Raw genomic sequence first — 15095 nt, forward strand, 5'->3', positions numbered from 1 at the left:
ACGTCATCAGGACCAACGGCCTTTCCGCTCTTCATCCTTTTCAGAGCCTTCCTAACCTCATCCTTTCCAATCTCTGCTACTTCCTGCTCCACAACAACCACATCTTCCTCCCTTCTTTCCCTGTCATTTTCCACGTTCATCAGCTCCTCAAAATACTCCTTCCATCTTTTTTGTACACTCTCCTGAGTTGTTAGCACCTTTCCATCTCTGTCCTTAATCACCCTTATCTGTTGCACGTCCTTCCCATCTCTGTCTCTCTGTCTGGCTAGCCTGTACAAGTCCTTTTCTCCTTCCTTTGCGTCTAACCTGTCATATAGCTCATCGTAAGCTTTCTGTTTGGCCTTTGCCACCTCTCTCTTCACTCTACGCTGCGCTTCCTTGTACTCCTGTCTATACCTTCCTCAGTCCTTTCTACATCCCACTTCCTTTTAGCCAACCTCTTCCTCTGGACGCATTCCTGTACTTCCTCATTCCACCACCAAGTGTCTTTACCGTCTTTCCTCTTTCCAGATGACACACCTAGCACCTTCCTACCTGTTTCCCTGATAATTTCTGCTGTAGTTTCCCAGTCATCTGGAAACTAAATTCTTTCTTGGTATTCAGTTATTCTCAAGCTCACAAACACTTTCATCCTTTCTAGATTTGCCCGTCTCAGATATGTCTGACTCATCTGCAGTGGTTGCTACCATTCTGCACATCCTCTTCTTCATCTGGAAACTGTCATGCACTTCTCCTTCCAACGCCAAGTCTTCTTACCTTCTTTCTTCATTTTAGATGATGCACCAAGTACCTTTCATCTCGTCTCGACTTGAACTACTTTGTCCTCTGCTTTTGCTCTTTCCTCTTTCTCATCTTTGAAGTCAATTTCTGAGCATCCACTCCTGACATGCGCTCTCCTGCTCCAGTCACATTCAGACGGTATCTTCAGCAAAAGACGTGGCTCTCCTTTCCTTGTTCCTCTTAAATGTCACTTAAATGTTCCTCTGTCTTTTAGATAGGGTTGTTTCTGTGGAAGTTGTTGAAACACTGCCAACAGAACACACAATGGCCAACATACATAATTCATGTCAGTCCCACTGCTTTCCAGAACCCACATTTACACCCAGGATCCAAGCAAGTGGTGTTTAGTTGACTTCTTTGCACAAACAAATTGTGGTACAAATGTTGAAAACTGAAAACAATTACAAGAGACAAACAGCGCTGTGATAGTCTGGACTGAAACGTTCACAAACTTCAGAAAAGATGTGCTTCATCTCAACAACAAAGGCTCTGCTTTTTCCCCAGAATTATGGGCACCTCAATGAAACTTCATATCGTGGAGGTAGAAAAGAAACCGGAAGTGAGGACAGGATTTGCATCTTGAATAAAAGTAATCTTCTAAACTCTGAATAACAATCACTGAGATTCAGTTTGCATGTAAAGCTAGTCTGACAGCTAAAGATGTTATTCTTTGTACTTCACGTCCGTCTGTACTGCTGTTAAATTATCCAGACCTCTATTCCTTTCTTTGATTGAAAACTTTAGAATGAAAAACTGCAAAGAAACTCCCATCTGTTTGAGTTGATTTGAGATTCAGAAAGATCTACAAACATCTACAAATTTGAATCAAAGTAAAGTTTTAGGAAAAAGCAGACACATTAAAAGCTGATTACTGGAGAACTTTAGGAATAAAAAAAAACAAAAAACAAAGTTGTTTTATTTTGAAAAAGGTTTTTCTAGTGTATTTATTTTGAAATTAAAAAGGTTATTAGTTTAATGGGAGCTTTATTCACAAAAACAGATGCCATCACCTTATGCTACTGCTTAAATTTAAAGATAAATTTGCACTTTTTTATTTGGATGAATTTGAATGAACTGTTTTTTTTTGTAAATTTTTTAGAAGAGTTCTTCCCACTTCTACTTTTAGTATTGATGTCAGTGTTCTTGAATTTATTTATTTTGTAAAAGGAAAATAGTAATGACTTGGTATCAATCATTAAAGTTGTGTGACAAACACCTCCTTTGTGGTTGCTAACATGTTGCTAACACCATTACAGCCAGGCTGTGAGGCTGATTGCGGCTCCAGCAGTGACACTGAATACATTTCATAGCTGGTCACACTATGTGGAATGGATTCATTGATTGAGTTTTTATTGACTGACTCAAGTTATTGAGGCATGTGGTCACTCTGATGATGTCATAATTATCAGCATTACCAGCTGTTTGGTCCTTAGTTTGTTGTTGATCCTTAATATTCAAAGAAAAAAAACATGTTGGTTAGAGTTATTCTTCAAGTATCTGCAGCTTGTGTTTCACATTTCATAAATACTTATCAGTCATAGGTTGTTATGTTAAATGGTAATTCAAGCTTCATCTGTGTATTTGATGTGAAGTAGCTTCATTGACACTCTGTCTGCCAAGATCTCAGCGCTGTATGGCAGATGAATATTTGATGGCCCTTAATGGAGCCTTCCCTTCATGCCTCAGCTCGGTTGCAGTCATTCCTTGAAACGGAGAACTGGGTGGGGATGTTGGTTAGAATCCACTTTGGAAAACCTCCCTGGTGCGTATGATTGCCAGTCCGGCAGCGCCACCACTCAACAGGTGCAGATTTTTGACAGCTGGTAGGGTTTTTTTCTGGCAGACAAATGGTAGTTGTGTGGTAAATAAGATGTTTCTCCGGCACACCGTTTTAGATATCTATTAAAGTCAGGCGGGGTTGTGTCGTCGACACCCCACAAACACCAGGGTATATCAGTGAATCTTAACATTGTTGTCCTCAAATCTGTTAAAGAGAATATTTTATTGCACATAAAATTTCAATTTAGGTGACAGTGAGGAACAACGGGGTTGTTTTTTGCCTGATGACCTCATCCACTCAACAGCTCAATCCAAAATTGTTAGAGGAGGAAGTTGCTCTTGCTGATGGTTCTCCCTTGGCTTGGTGATGTAAAACGATCTCATAATCAAAGTGTTTGGGAGTCCTGAAAGTGTCAGATGGAGGGTGTGAGGAGAAAGGGGAGCGGGTGCAGCCTAATATAGGAATTTGGCATGTCAAAACTCATGTATGCATGCACAAAGTACCAATTTATAATGGTTTTGCACGTTTGAGCCTGTGGACACACAGCACAGCATCGAGGATGTCAGCCAGCGACAATGAAAAAGGCTCAATGTTGGTCTTTTTCGTTTGAAGTCTAATGCAAACTCAACGTCACATAAGATCGTTTTAATCACCTTGTCCCAATTCATTTTATAGTTACCCACATTGACTGCAGCTACCCATTTTTCATTGAGGAGCGTTATGACAGAACAAAGCGAGCATGACTTCAACTGCTAACTGTAGACATAATGCATTTTAAAAAAAAGCCAAAGAGACGGATGGATTTCTCCCATTAAATTTTCATTACTCCTCTTTCACAAGGTCACAGATGGCAACCTGCACTGGTCAGTGCAGTCCCTTGCTAGACCTCCAACTGAAAACACAAAATGTATTGATGAGCAATCAAAGCAGGGAGACAAAAATGCTTGATGTTAGTTACAAAACATTGATTGAAACTCATGTCAGTTTGCAAAAAAGGGATGTTATGTGTTGATTGTGAGAATAAAGTGTTGAAAAATAGAAGGATTTCTCCTTTTTTCTGGCGAGTTACTAAAAAGAGTAAGGTGATGGGGTCATCTGTCTAATTCTGAAGGCTTTCTTACCTCCACCAGCACCCACCCAGCAGATACTCAAGCAAGCTATGACATCAGCGGTCTGTGGCTCAGCCCTAAGGCATCCTGCCATGACATCAGTGTCTGCTGCCAGGTGGTGGTGGGGGGGGTTGCCTTTCTCCGTCCCATGACCCATTAACTTACCCCCTTCTTGTGGGTCAGCGACCCCCGTACAGTAACCCTATCCTGGATCTTGACACAGATGAGGAGGGGGTTAGGGAGGGCAGTTAGCAGACAATGCAGCAAAGTAGAATGAAAAGAAGTGTGGACCAGGCCAGGGGGGAAGAGGGAGGAGGTGATGGTTAGCTAATCTGTTTTCAGGTTTGGTGGCATGGGGGAACACTGAGGTGTGAAAGTCCTGGGAGGGAAGCCAAAGGAACCCAGATTACCAACCCGAGTCTCCTGCTTCAGTTAAAGACCAAACTGGGGGGGGGGGGGGGGGGGGGGGGGGGGTAAAAATCTCACCAGAGTGAGAAAAGTGGAGAATAAAAGGAAAAGAATGTGGAGGCTGAGGTCATTACCTGGTGATGACGGGCATTGGGTGGTCAACTGCACTTAGAGGGGAGGTGAGAAAGACCAACAACTTGGACAAAGAAAAATTCATGAAGTTTCAGCCCATTGTGAAAAAGGCTCAATGATCAATTATGAGGAGCAATGCAGCGTTTCGTTCATTTTATTAATTATTTTGGTCTCAGCTTTGCCAGAAATACTTGTCTACTGAAATCTGAAGGCCACTCATGAAATCCCTTTGTGACATAAGTTTTTAAATGTTTCATACTAACAGATCCTTCAAGTTTGATTTCTTTGTCACAGTACTTCCCGTCATTTCGAAGAAGCAATTTATTTACATATTTCAAATGTCTGCTCCGTTATGTGTGGAAATAATGAAAAGGAAGTGCTGCTGCTGGCAGGCAGGAGACAGCATGACATCATTCTCTTTGTGTCGAGGTACTATTTGGTGACTGTCTGGTTACTGTCTGAAAAGCTGGCAGCAGTTTGATTTGTGTGTCTGTTTTTCCTAAAAGTCCTTCTGTGGTACAGCCGGTTAAAACAGTTCAGGGTGATCCTTATTTATTTATTATTTATTTGGAAGAAATCCATCTGAACAAAGTTCTTGAAGATTTTGGGTGTGTGCCATCAGTTAGAATACTGGTTTATAGCTTTGTGATGAGGAGTTTGACTGCTTTTGCATTAAAAAAAATGTAAGTCCTTGAGATTAGAAAGCTCTTTGTGTTGCGGCTCTGTGATGAACGGGTGACCCATCTTCCAGTGTCCTGTCCTGCATAAATCTCTACTCCGCCATTCAAATTTAACTGTTTACAACTGATTGGGGGCAGATTTTACTGGGCATAATATCAAAATGTGTCAACAGGAAGGTAACACCATGGGTTACTTGGTAACTTTTGCACAGGACGAAAAAAAATGATCCATTTTATTTTTATGCGACACAATTTCAAATAGTCAGTGGACTCATGCAGCGACAAATGTTTTTCTGAAATTTACTGTAATGTAACAAAGTCATAGAAGATAAAGGATTTTCTCTATTTTAATGTAAGCAGTTCTATTTAGCTAAATAAAAAAGCATTTATTATTTTAAGCCTGCTGCTGCAGGCTTAAAATGTTGGCAAAAATGTTAGTAAATCTGTGAGATTAGCAGAGGGAATTTAACATGAGGTACTGCGTTTCAGTAAGAAAATACACAAAATAGCAAAAAGTAACCATTTAAACAATCTAAACATGACATCTTGTCTCCCGTGGAGTTTTAAAGTGTTCAAAGTAGTATATTTAATTAATAACAAGATTTTAGAGTAAATCACGTTTAAATAAAAAAATAAAAAAACATAACTGTACCCTGCCAAATGCAAAGTTACTTAAAAATGTCCAAAGTTGTGAGATTGTTTGTGTTTTGGACAACATTCACATATAAGACAACAATTCTGAGCACAGCTAAATGTTTAACAACCCAAAATACTGTAAATAACAGTTTGAAGTCTGGTGTGTGGTTTGAAAAAAAAAAGAAACATCAGCGGACACATTTATGTTTCGGTTTGAGCAGTATTTAATTAAAAAGATTTTCAACGATTTAAAAATATTTGTGGGTTTTTGTTAATTATGCACTATTTGTGCATCTGCTCTCTGATTGTGTCTCCTCTTAGATTGTTTCTAACGGTGCTGTTAATTTAAGTGAGCCACAAATACCACTCTATCGTTTCATTTCTCTGAAGTGACCCTCTTGTTCGTTGCCAGGTTTTAGTGGCTGTAAAGGCATCCCAGCTTGACTTCTAAGAGATCCTTTTGTTCGGGGTCCGGGGCTTTTCTTCAGCTGCAGGTGGTCAGGAGTTTCCTGCAGGGCAGCAGAGGCTCTTCGAGTCAGCGTGTTAGCCTAATAAAGGAAAAAGACGGTGGAAAAAGAGGAGGCAGAAGGAGACGCCCATGGCCTCCTGCTGAGTTAACCTCTCCTTTTGCTGCTTTAGCCATTAACATTTGTTTGTTTTATCAATCCATTTGCCAAATGTATAGCTTTATCATGCACACCACATAGTTAATCTCTTGGAATTTCAATTTACAATGACGGGAAAATTCAAAAACAAAAGTTTAAAAAGCTGCACATCTTTTTTTCTTGTTGTTGTTCTTTTTCATCAGGCAGATGGGAAGCACACAAACATGACCTCCTCTGTGCTTAGATTGTTCCAGCAGAGACTCGAGACCTGAGGTGGGAGCAGAGGAAAAACTTCACTGCTCATTTGTCTGGTCTGAGAAATCAATAACACACTTTTATGTCAGCTTGAAGAAAGAGAGCAAAAACACAGACTTATTGCTGATTAACTCTGTTTTTACTACAGAAAAAAAAAACTGTTTAGAAGCCCAGGGGCAACGATGGAGATCCAAAAGTCAGAAAATTCTTTTTATTTTCCACTGTAGGTGTATCTCACATATGGGTATACCAATATTAAATATGCATGCTCATCTATAAGTTGACTTTTTGCCAATAAATAGTTAACATTGTAGTGATGTTGTGGAATATGTGAAGCTGTGAGTCCTCCAACAACAGGAGAGGGGTCATAAGTTTAGATGCAGCCCCTTTCCCCTTTCCTTGATTGTCAAAACTATTTTGATCAATATATCACAACATCTGACACGCTGCATCAAAAGATATGGAATTCATTGTCAGCTTGCTTAAAAAATTATCAAAGAACAAAGCCACTCTTGGGGTAAAGTATTGATTGAGAGACACAGTGAGGTGTGGAGAGTTCAGGTGCACGTGAATATGGATTTGTGCATCCGTGGCTTGCCGGGACAGATGTTGGGGTTATATGGAGGTGAAGGTCAGGGGTTCAAACTCTTGGCAGCTGTTGAATGATATCAGCAGGTTACAGAAAGGCTAAATTTTTTGTTGATGTGTGATTGCAACCTCTCAAAAATGCAACTCTTGGTTATGCAGTGGCGCCTGCGCACAATCCGACCCTTTGTCTTGCTCGAGAGGTGACTTCAAAATTAGTTTTTAAAAGGATTTGAAAGCCTTGAGGTTGTTATTTTGTGGATGCTGTATTTTGTTTGAATTTCATTATCTAAATTCTCTCCCACTTGAAAGGGGACCCTTCCCCTCCATTAATAATTGACATTTTATTACTTCTCCTCCTGCTTGTGGCAACTGTTGGCTTTGATGTTAGCCACGCTCTTTTATCAGCACAGAGCCGTGTATTGATTTCTGGGCAGATAGGAGCACTATCAAAGGGATTCCTGGTGGGGCAGTCAGCATCAGGTCACCTCATACTCCTGGAATTTGGTCAAGCTGCTTAAAACATGTCTCTGCATCCCTTTAATTCTCTTTTGTTTTCTGCAGCATCTATGCAGGATGTCTGTGTTAAATAATAATCTGACAAGGAGAAACTAGTTTCAAGTCTTGTCTCCATTATCTGCAACGTCCTCTGTTCTGGCTGAACACTACAGAGGACGATGATCTCATTCATAAAATTCATCGCTGTTGACTGAGAACGCTTATAGATAGATAGATAGATAGATAGATAGATAGATAGATAGATAGATAGATAGATAGATAGATAGATAGATAGATAGATAGATAGATAGATAGATAGATAGATAGATAGATAGATAGATAGATAGATAGATAGATAGATAGATAGATAGATAGATAGATAGATAGATAGATAGATAGATAGATAGATAGATAGATAGATAGACAGACAGTATGACAGATAGAAAATAGATAGATATGGAAAGTAGAAATAGAAGAGTAGAAATAGTAACCAGTTGTACTTTCAAATCCAAAGTCCCTGATTGCTCAAAGTTCAACTTGTTTAATTTTTAATACCATTTCAATGGCCGTGTGTTTTATATGTAGAGACGAAAAACTGTCGAAAATTGCGTAGCTATTCATGAACACAAGAATTTTGAACATGGAAGCCCGAAACGTGTGTCTATGCGTGTTTACATAGACTTTTCATTGAACCTGTGTTGCCAAGGGCAGTCTGAACTAAGTTTGTTTAATAAATTCTCCTCCTTGATGGAGGACCGTGAGATTTTGCATCATCCATTGGTATCATCAAAAACCGACTCCTTTGGCTACAGCCTACTCTTAACTCAAACGATGAGGTCCTGTGCATGTGCAGCTGCTCTTAAGGGTTGACCATTGATTGTTTTACCGACACTCAGAGAGCAGTATCAGCTGCACTTCTGGCGCAACACAGAATGCAATCATGATGAGTGTTTACTAGTTGATCGAACTAAAAATACATACTCGTATTTTAAAGGTGATCACTTACAAACCATTAGTGTCAGAGTTGCAGCAATCAATCTTCCTTCTATTATCATTATCCCATAAACAAACCTCTGAAAGAGACCTCAGCCCATTGGTGGAAATATCCCAGGTTGGTGATGTGGCTGCGATTGTTGATGACTCGTCCAGCTTGACTGACAGGATTTTTCCGTGGATTAGGAAATCTGACATCATCACCCTCCAAAAGGGGGTTCATGTAATGCTTGTCAAGAGGTCACTAACGAACAGGCCTTCCTGTAAATGGTCAAAGACAAGCTCTGAATACTTAGGATCATGCAGGGAACTTGAGCATAAAGAAAAACTCTCAATTCTGTCCATAACAAACTCTCAGAAGCCCATACAAGCTCATAAGTGACACTCTTGGATCAGCTCGTACATCTTTTATGAAATATACATGAAGGAGCATTCACGGGGTGATACATTACTCATCAGCTAATATTTCAACAGACTCAGAGCCGGATTGAATGATTGATTTTCTATCAGTCTGCTTTTGTTTGTTGAATGAATAATTCAAGGTCATAGCCTGTGAAACCTTTAATGTATTGTGTTACGCATGCTGAGAAGTGAGGTTTGGTTTGATTTTTGAGAACAACTTTAATTCTCGTTAAAAAAAATCGTCAAATTAAGACTTTAGTCCTTTGAGAGATTGCTCAGTCTTGGATCAGTTTAAAATAACTCTGAAATGATGCCTTATTATACCTGAACATGCATATATACAGGATGCATACTACTATAAATTTGATGTATAGTTCCAGGAGTTGAGAGGAGAGCGTACGTGCCGGTTGTGGACTTTCTCTCATTGCCGACTACCTTCTGATAAGAAATGAGAGCCGGCATGTGTCTGAGGTCACTTACTGATTACTGGTCCCCACATGGGGTCAGATGACTCTTAAATGTTTTGTTTACACTTCTGTTATAATGGCTATGCTTTGAACAAAGTATGACCAGCTTAAGTTAGCATAAAACTGTTTTTTTTTTTCTGAATTCATCCTTGATTGACTGTGAAAACAACGTGAAATAGGAGATTGCCAAAAAAGGTCAATACTGAGATGTAAAGGTCCAAATCTTTTTTTTAATTTTAGCTTTAGAATTAGTAACAAATATTAGCTATTTTTGTCACAATTTAATAATACCAGCTAGCATATAACTACAACCAAGCACAGAAAAACAATTTTCTTTCCAGTTTCTTGGTGTAACTACACACGAAAGCTAGGTTTTAAAATATGTAAACTCACACATTTCTTAAAAATGTACCCCTTCCAATTGGTAAAATTTGCAAAACATGAATATAGCAAAGATTTGTTGATTCACAGCTCAAAGAAAGAAGATATTTTGTTTAATAGCTACTGCATCTTTCAGGAGCATCTCCTGTTTCAGCTGGCGGGAGTCCTAGAGCCTACGATCTAGTGCTGGATCTAGTGCTAATTATTCACAGCAGTGTTAAGTACAAATTGCTCAAACCCCCCCTTGAAAAGACTTGTTGAAGCACATCAGATACTGTAAGTCCCGTACTGCTCACACTAAATATGGGAAGGTCAAAAGTATAGTGAAAATAGACCGTTTTTACATCTGTAACCATCCAAAGTCAAGCTTTTATGAAAGGGGACATCCTGTTTCACCTATCTGATGATTACAAAAACAGGTGAGCTAAGCGGACTAAAGTTATGTTTGATGTCCAACAAGAATTAACTCACACCTGAGGAGCATCGCCTCATGATGACTCTAAGCTGATAACCCGGCAACAAACTGCCAAATGTTGTGAGGATAAGGGATTAGCCTTTCTTTTCTTTTCTTGCTCTCTGAACCGGAATGGACTGGAAAAAAAAGGGTCTCACATGAAAGAACAAGCTTGCTGAGAAGGCACTATATTTCTTGTGAAAAGCTTGAGTCACTTACATCCCTCCACATTGAAGGGCGGTGCCGAAAATGTTGCTGCCATTTGTTTATAGAGGTGTCAGTATCTTTGTGGGGGAGATCTATTTTTCTGTTTGTATGTGTCTATCGGGCATATCAGGTAAAGTCTCTGTCTCTTTCCTACATTGTTGCTGGATAATAAGGTGTGATTAAATATGAATGCTAAGTGTTTGGTGGCTGCAGCCCAAAGCTGAAACCAGATCCAGTTGGGCCCACAGGCAGCATAATTAGTAGCTGATGATAGATGCCATTAATGTTGCTTTTGCAAACGTCGCCTGCAAGCCTCTAACCTGGGACCCACACACAGCAGCAGGCAGCCTCTGAGCTATTCAGAGTTAATTAAGTTGCAAATAAATACTCGCTAAAGATGTGGTCTTTACGGAGTCTTCAGTGTTGTACAAGCACTGCGGTGATTGTAATCATCCTAATTTTAATTGATAAATGATTAACAGTGATTAAATATTAAGTAAATCTGCTGCTTTTATTTGATGTCTTTCTATTATTATTACACCGAGGGGTTTCATGTTGAAAGGATGACGAAAATCCTTTGGAAAACAATATCAGCATTTCAAAGTGTTGAAAGACCAGTGTTATGCCTTTTATGGAGGAGAAAAGCCCTTTGTGCACGCCTGAAGGGCTGTGTTTAGTTTTGAGGAGCCTTTGGATTATCGGATCCCTGGTGTGAGACTGACTCACTCTCAAGTCTTCATCCTGTCTCTGTGAAGTGCGGCCGCTGCAGAGCAGCCGGACTTCACAGGGAAAGGCAGAGCTGGAAGGACATGTCTGCCTTGAGCTGCAGTGATTAAATGTGGAGCAGATTAATCTGCATGTTTTTTTTCTCAAAGCCTGGAAAACTGGTCAGCAATTTCACACACTCATCCAATCTGATGTGAGTATGCTTGTGTGTGGGTTTCATAGGTGCCGGTTCCCCACATACCCTTCATTTATAACGACACGATGTTCACTATTAGTTATAACCAAGAGTTATTTACATAATAAAATCTGAAGGCACCCAGCAACAGACTGGCGACCTGTCCTGGGTGTCCCCAGCCTTGGCCCATAAGTGGCCGGGATAGGCTCCGGCAGCCCCGTGACCCCGAAAGGGAACATATGGCAGAAGATGAATGAATGAATGAAAAATCTGAAGGCAGGTTTTTGCATTTTAACACATGCTCAGCATCAAACCACCACTTGGACTCTTTGAACTGAAGGACTTTCCCTGTAAAGTGCAGCTTATTCTGCCCTTCTACCCTTCTATGAGGATAGTCTGAAGATCAAATTAATCTTGGTTTAGGAAATGTTTAAAATGAGGTGAAAACCTATGATCTTACCACAGGGAATAAAGAAGAATTATTATTTATGATCCTTTTTGATTGTATGTTTACCTTACAATTACTGGTAAGAAGCCCATTGAGACGACGTTGTTGTGAATTTGGGCTTACAAATAAAATTGAATTGAATTGAATTGAAAGAATAAAATGAGCACATTCAGTAATTATGGACTGAGCAACCTTAGGGCAACCATGGTTCTGTTATTTAGTTGTCAAGTGTGTTTGCTGATTGCAGAAAAAAATGTGAACAAATCATTTTTAGACTTGGCTTATGAAAAAAAAATACTATTTGTCTCTGGAAAATAATTTTCTTCTGCTTTTTTAAACTTAATCAGACAATTTTTCTTTTTGTTTGTTTTTTAATTTTGGATTTCAGCAATTAACAGCAGCCAAAAGTAAAATCATTATAAAACTGGGGAAAAAAAGTTGAATCAAAATTAAAATTAAGTATTTTTAATATGATGACAATATTTTATTTTGGAAAAATATTGCAAAAGAAAAGACAGGTCAAGATAAAAAAATACAATTAATATAAAAAAGGAGTGAGACAAACCATATAAAATCATGGCGTATAACAAAAAACACCCCCCCCCCCCCCCCAAAAAAAAAGGGAAATATATAATAGACTATAAACTATGTCCACAAACAAAATACAAAAAATTAAAAAAAGGAGGTTGGTTGCTTGTCATCTCATCCTTCTTCAAAAACTTCAGTGTGACAGTGCTGTCTCATGCATCTGGCTAAGTCTTTGATAAGTTACTTTAAATCACATCTACTACCCAGTAGAATTAACTCTGAGTCAACCTTAACTGCAATAATTTGACTCAAGATATGTATCCAATCAAGTTATGTAAGAGAACAATGGTTTCGGGCATTGAGGTTGACAAATAAAAGCCTTGTTGTGAAGAAGTCAGTTTATGCCACAGCCCGAGTAAAGTAGTTAAACCACAGAGAAGTGACACAACGTTACAAAAAGAAAAGTGTGCCAAAGTTCATCCACAATGATGCAAAAGATGGAACACTTATGTGCAGGGAACTACTGCTCCTGCTGACGAAAGTGGCTTCCCTGTTGAATCATAGAGCCTACCTAGATTTTCAGACACTTCCACATTTGGTTCAGTTCTGATTTTAGAATCGTCTGTATCAAAACGATTTTCAGCTGTGAGAGATTTGGCCTGCAATCTGTAGCCAGACTAAGAATCCTTACAAAGGTTACTATTTGTCAGGTCTCTCAGTTACAGCGGTCAGATCAAGTGTTGCTTCTTCATAAGCGGCATCCAAACCACAGCACCACTCATGTGCAAAACTGTGACTTCTTGCCTGTTAAAAATTGATGTTATCATTGTGTTTACAATCACTGAGAGAGGCTGTTAAATAAGTGTTTTTATTATCTCCTGTTTTCACTTGTGGTTGTTTCTATTTGTAAAGCTAAATGATAGTATTGATACAGCCAAGAAAACCTCAGGCTTTTACAGACCAATTGTGTGACAAATTGTAACTAATGGTATATTCGTCGAGGTCACAGTTATTAGTCTCTATCAAGTTACTCATTCTGATTGAGTCATCCTAATAAATCTGCAGGGGGAATCCCATCAAATATCTGAAGTAAAATTATTTTGTTGAATAAAGTTTGAGATTTATTGTGATCAATAGCAGACGTGGCCCTTTGAATGATGGAGCCAGGGGTCCTGTGTGAGCTCTGAGTTGGCACACGTCTCACCAAGCTGGCCTCAGTCAAGGTATGGTTGACATTTCATGCTGGAACAAATGAAATCATTCCTTTCTAGTTGTCAGGCAAGACTTGCATGCGTTTTGACGTAAGGGGAGCATTTTTAACAACAAGCGTGCGCAGAACTGAGAATAGAGAATGAGTGATGAGGGGAGAATGGGCTTTTGAGGTTACGGAGGATGTAGGGCATGAGATTGTGCAACCAAGTGTGTATGTGCATCAATGGGTTTGCAGGTATGTGGACTCCTTTGTGCGGGTGGGCTGCCCTTCAGAAACCCTTTCTGATGTAACATAAACCTAAGTCTGCCCTCACACAAAAGCTTTTTTATGATCTTCACAAAGCAGATGCATGTTGTTAAATTGCTTTTTTGGGCTTAGAATGTATTTTTCTTCCAATTTGTTTTTTTAAATCCATTGTTGTTGTATTAAGTTGCTAGGGTCTACAAATGTGAACTGAGTTCCTCAACACAGAGACATAGTTGACACACTATTTGTCACATCTGCTGAATTTGATACAAATGATTCTCATGGCTACTGGGAATGTATTGTGTAACTGATGATGAAAATGTCAATTAAATGACATACTGATTTAAATTGCTGCAGCAAGTATAACTGTTCTATTCTTGTCATGTTGTCCACACAATAATCTACCATCGGCAGAACTGTGCTGTAATTACATGTGTATTCTTGTCAGACTGAGGGGGGAGGATTGTATGGTGGGGGCGCCTTTGTTTGGCCAGATTGCGACCATTGTGGCACACAGCAGCCACTCATGCAAGAAGTGATCAAGTTTACAACACACGTCGGCCAGTGCATCTCTTTGACTGTGCATCCCCACCAGTTCAGAGAGGCTTTCAAGGGCGAGGGCTTAACCCAATTTTTTTAAACAAAGGTTGGAGAGAGAGCAGTGCATGGGACCGTAACTTGTTGCACTGTTGGGTGGTGGAACAGGAGGTTGCACGTTAGGGGCAGGGAGACAGAAGAAGGAGTTGGAGGTGGAAGTCTGTGTGGGTATGCAGAGGGCCGGCCTCAGCTCCAGCTGTCCTAAGCTTTATTTATCGCTCTGACAGGAGGAGGGGAACACCTGGAGTCCATATAAACATGCCTGCAATGAACCCAACATGGACTTTGTGAAGGTTCAAACTACTTCAACTGTTGATGCGGGTACTTTATTTCTGGTCATACAAATTATTTGTGATAGTTAGTGAGGGGGAGACACCACACTTTTAAGACCCAATGTGATACCAATTATTTTTTGCATAAAATATTCGACACTAATAGGGCTGCACGATATGAGGAAAACTCGCAATATGTGATATTAGTGATCAATATTGCTTTGAAAATATAACTTGCAATATATGAACAAATAGCAAAACACCCAAAAACATAATTTCCATTTCACTGCAGCTTAATTTAAATGAGTGTCAACATACCTTAAATTACATTCCAAATGAAACTAGTCTACATAGGAAGTGAGCATCTAACATAAAAGGGTTTCATCCGATTGGTCCAACGCATAAATGGATATATTTGATTTGCTAAATACTTCAAGCTGCCATAAGATTGTTTTAGCACATTTAAAGTAACAATTTGTTGCGATTATCGCCGTCTTTTCCGATATGCATATCGTGCA

The sequence above is a fragment of the Oryzias latipes genome, chromosome 22, assembly GCF_053564925.1.
Source record: "Oryzias latipes strain Hd-rR chromosome 22, Olatipes_Hd-rR_3.1".
Lineage (NCBI taxonomy): Eukaryota > Metazoa > Chordata > Actinopteri > Beloniformes > Adrianichthyidae > Oryzias > Oryzias latipes.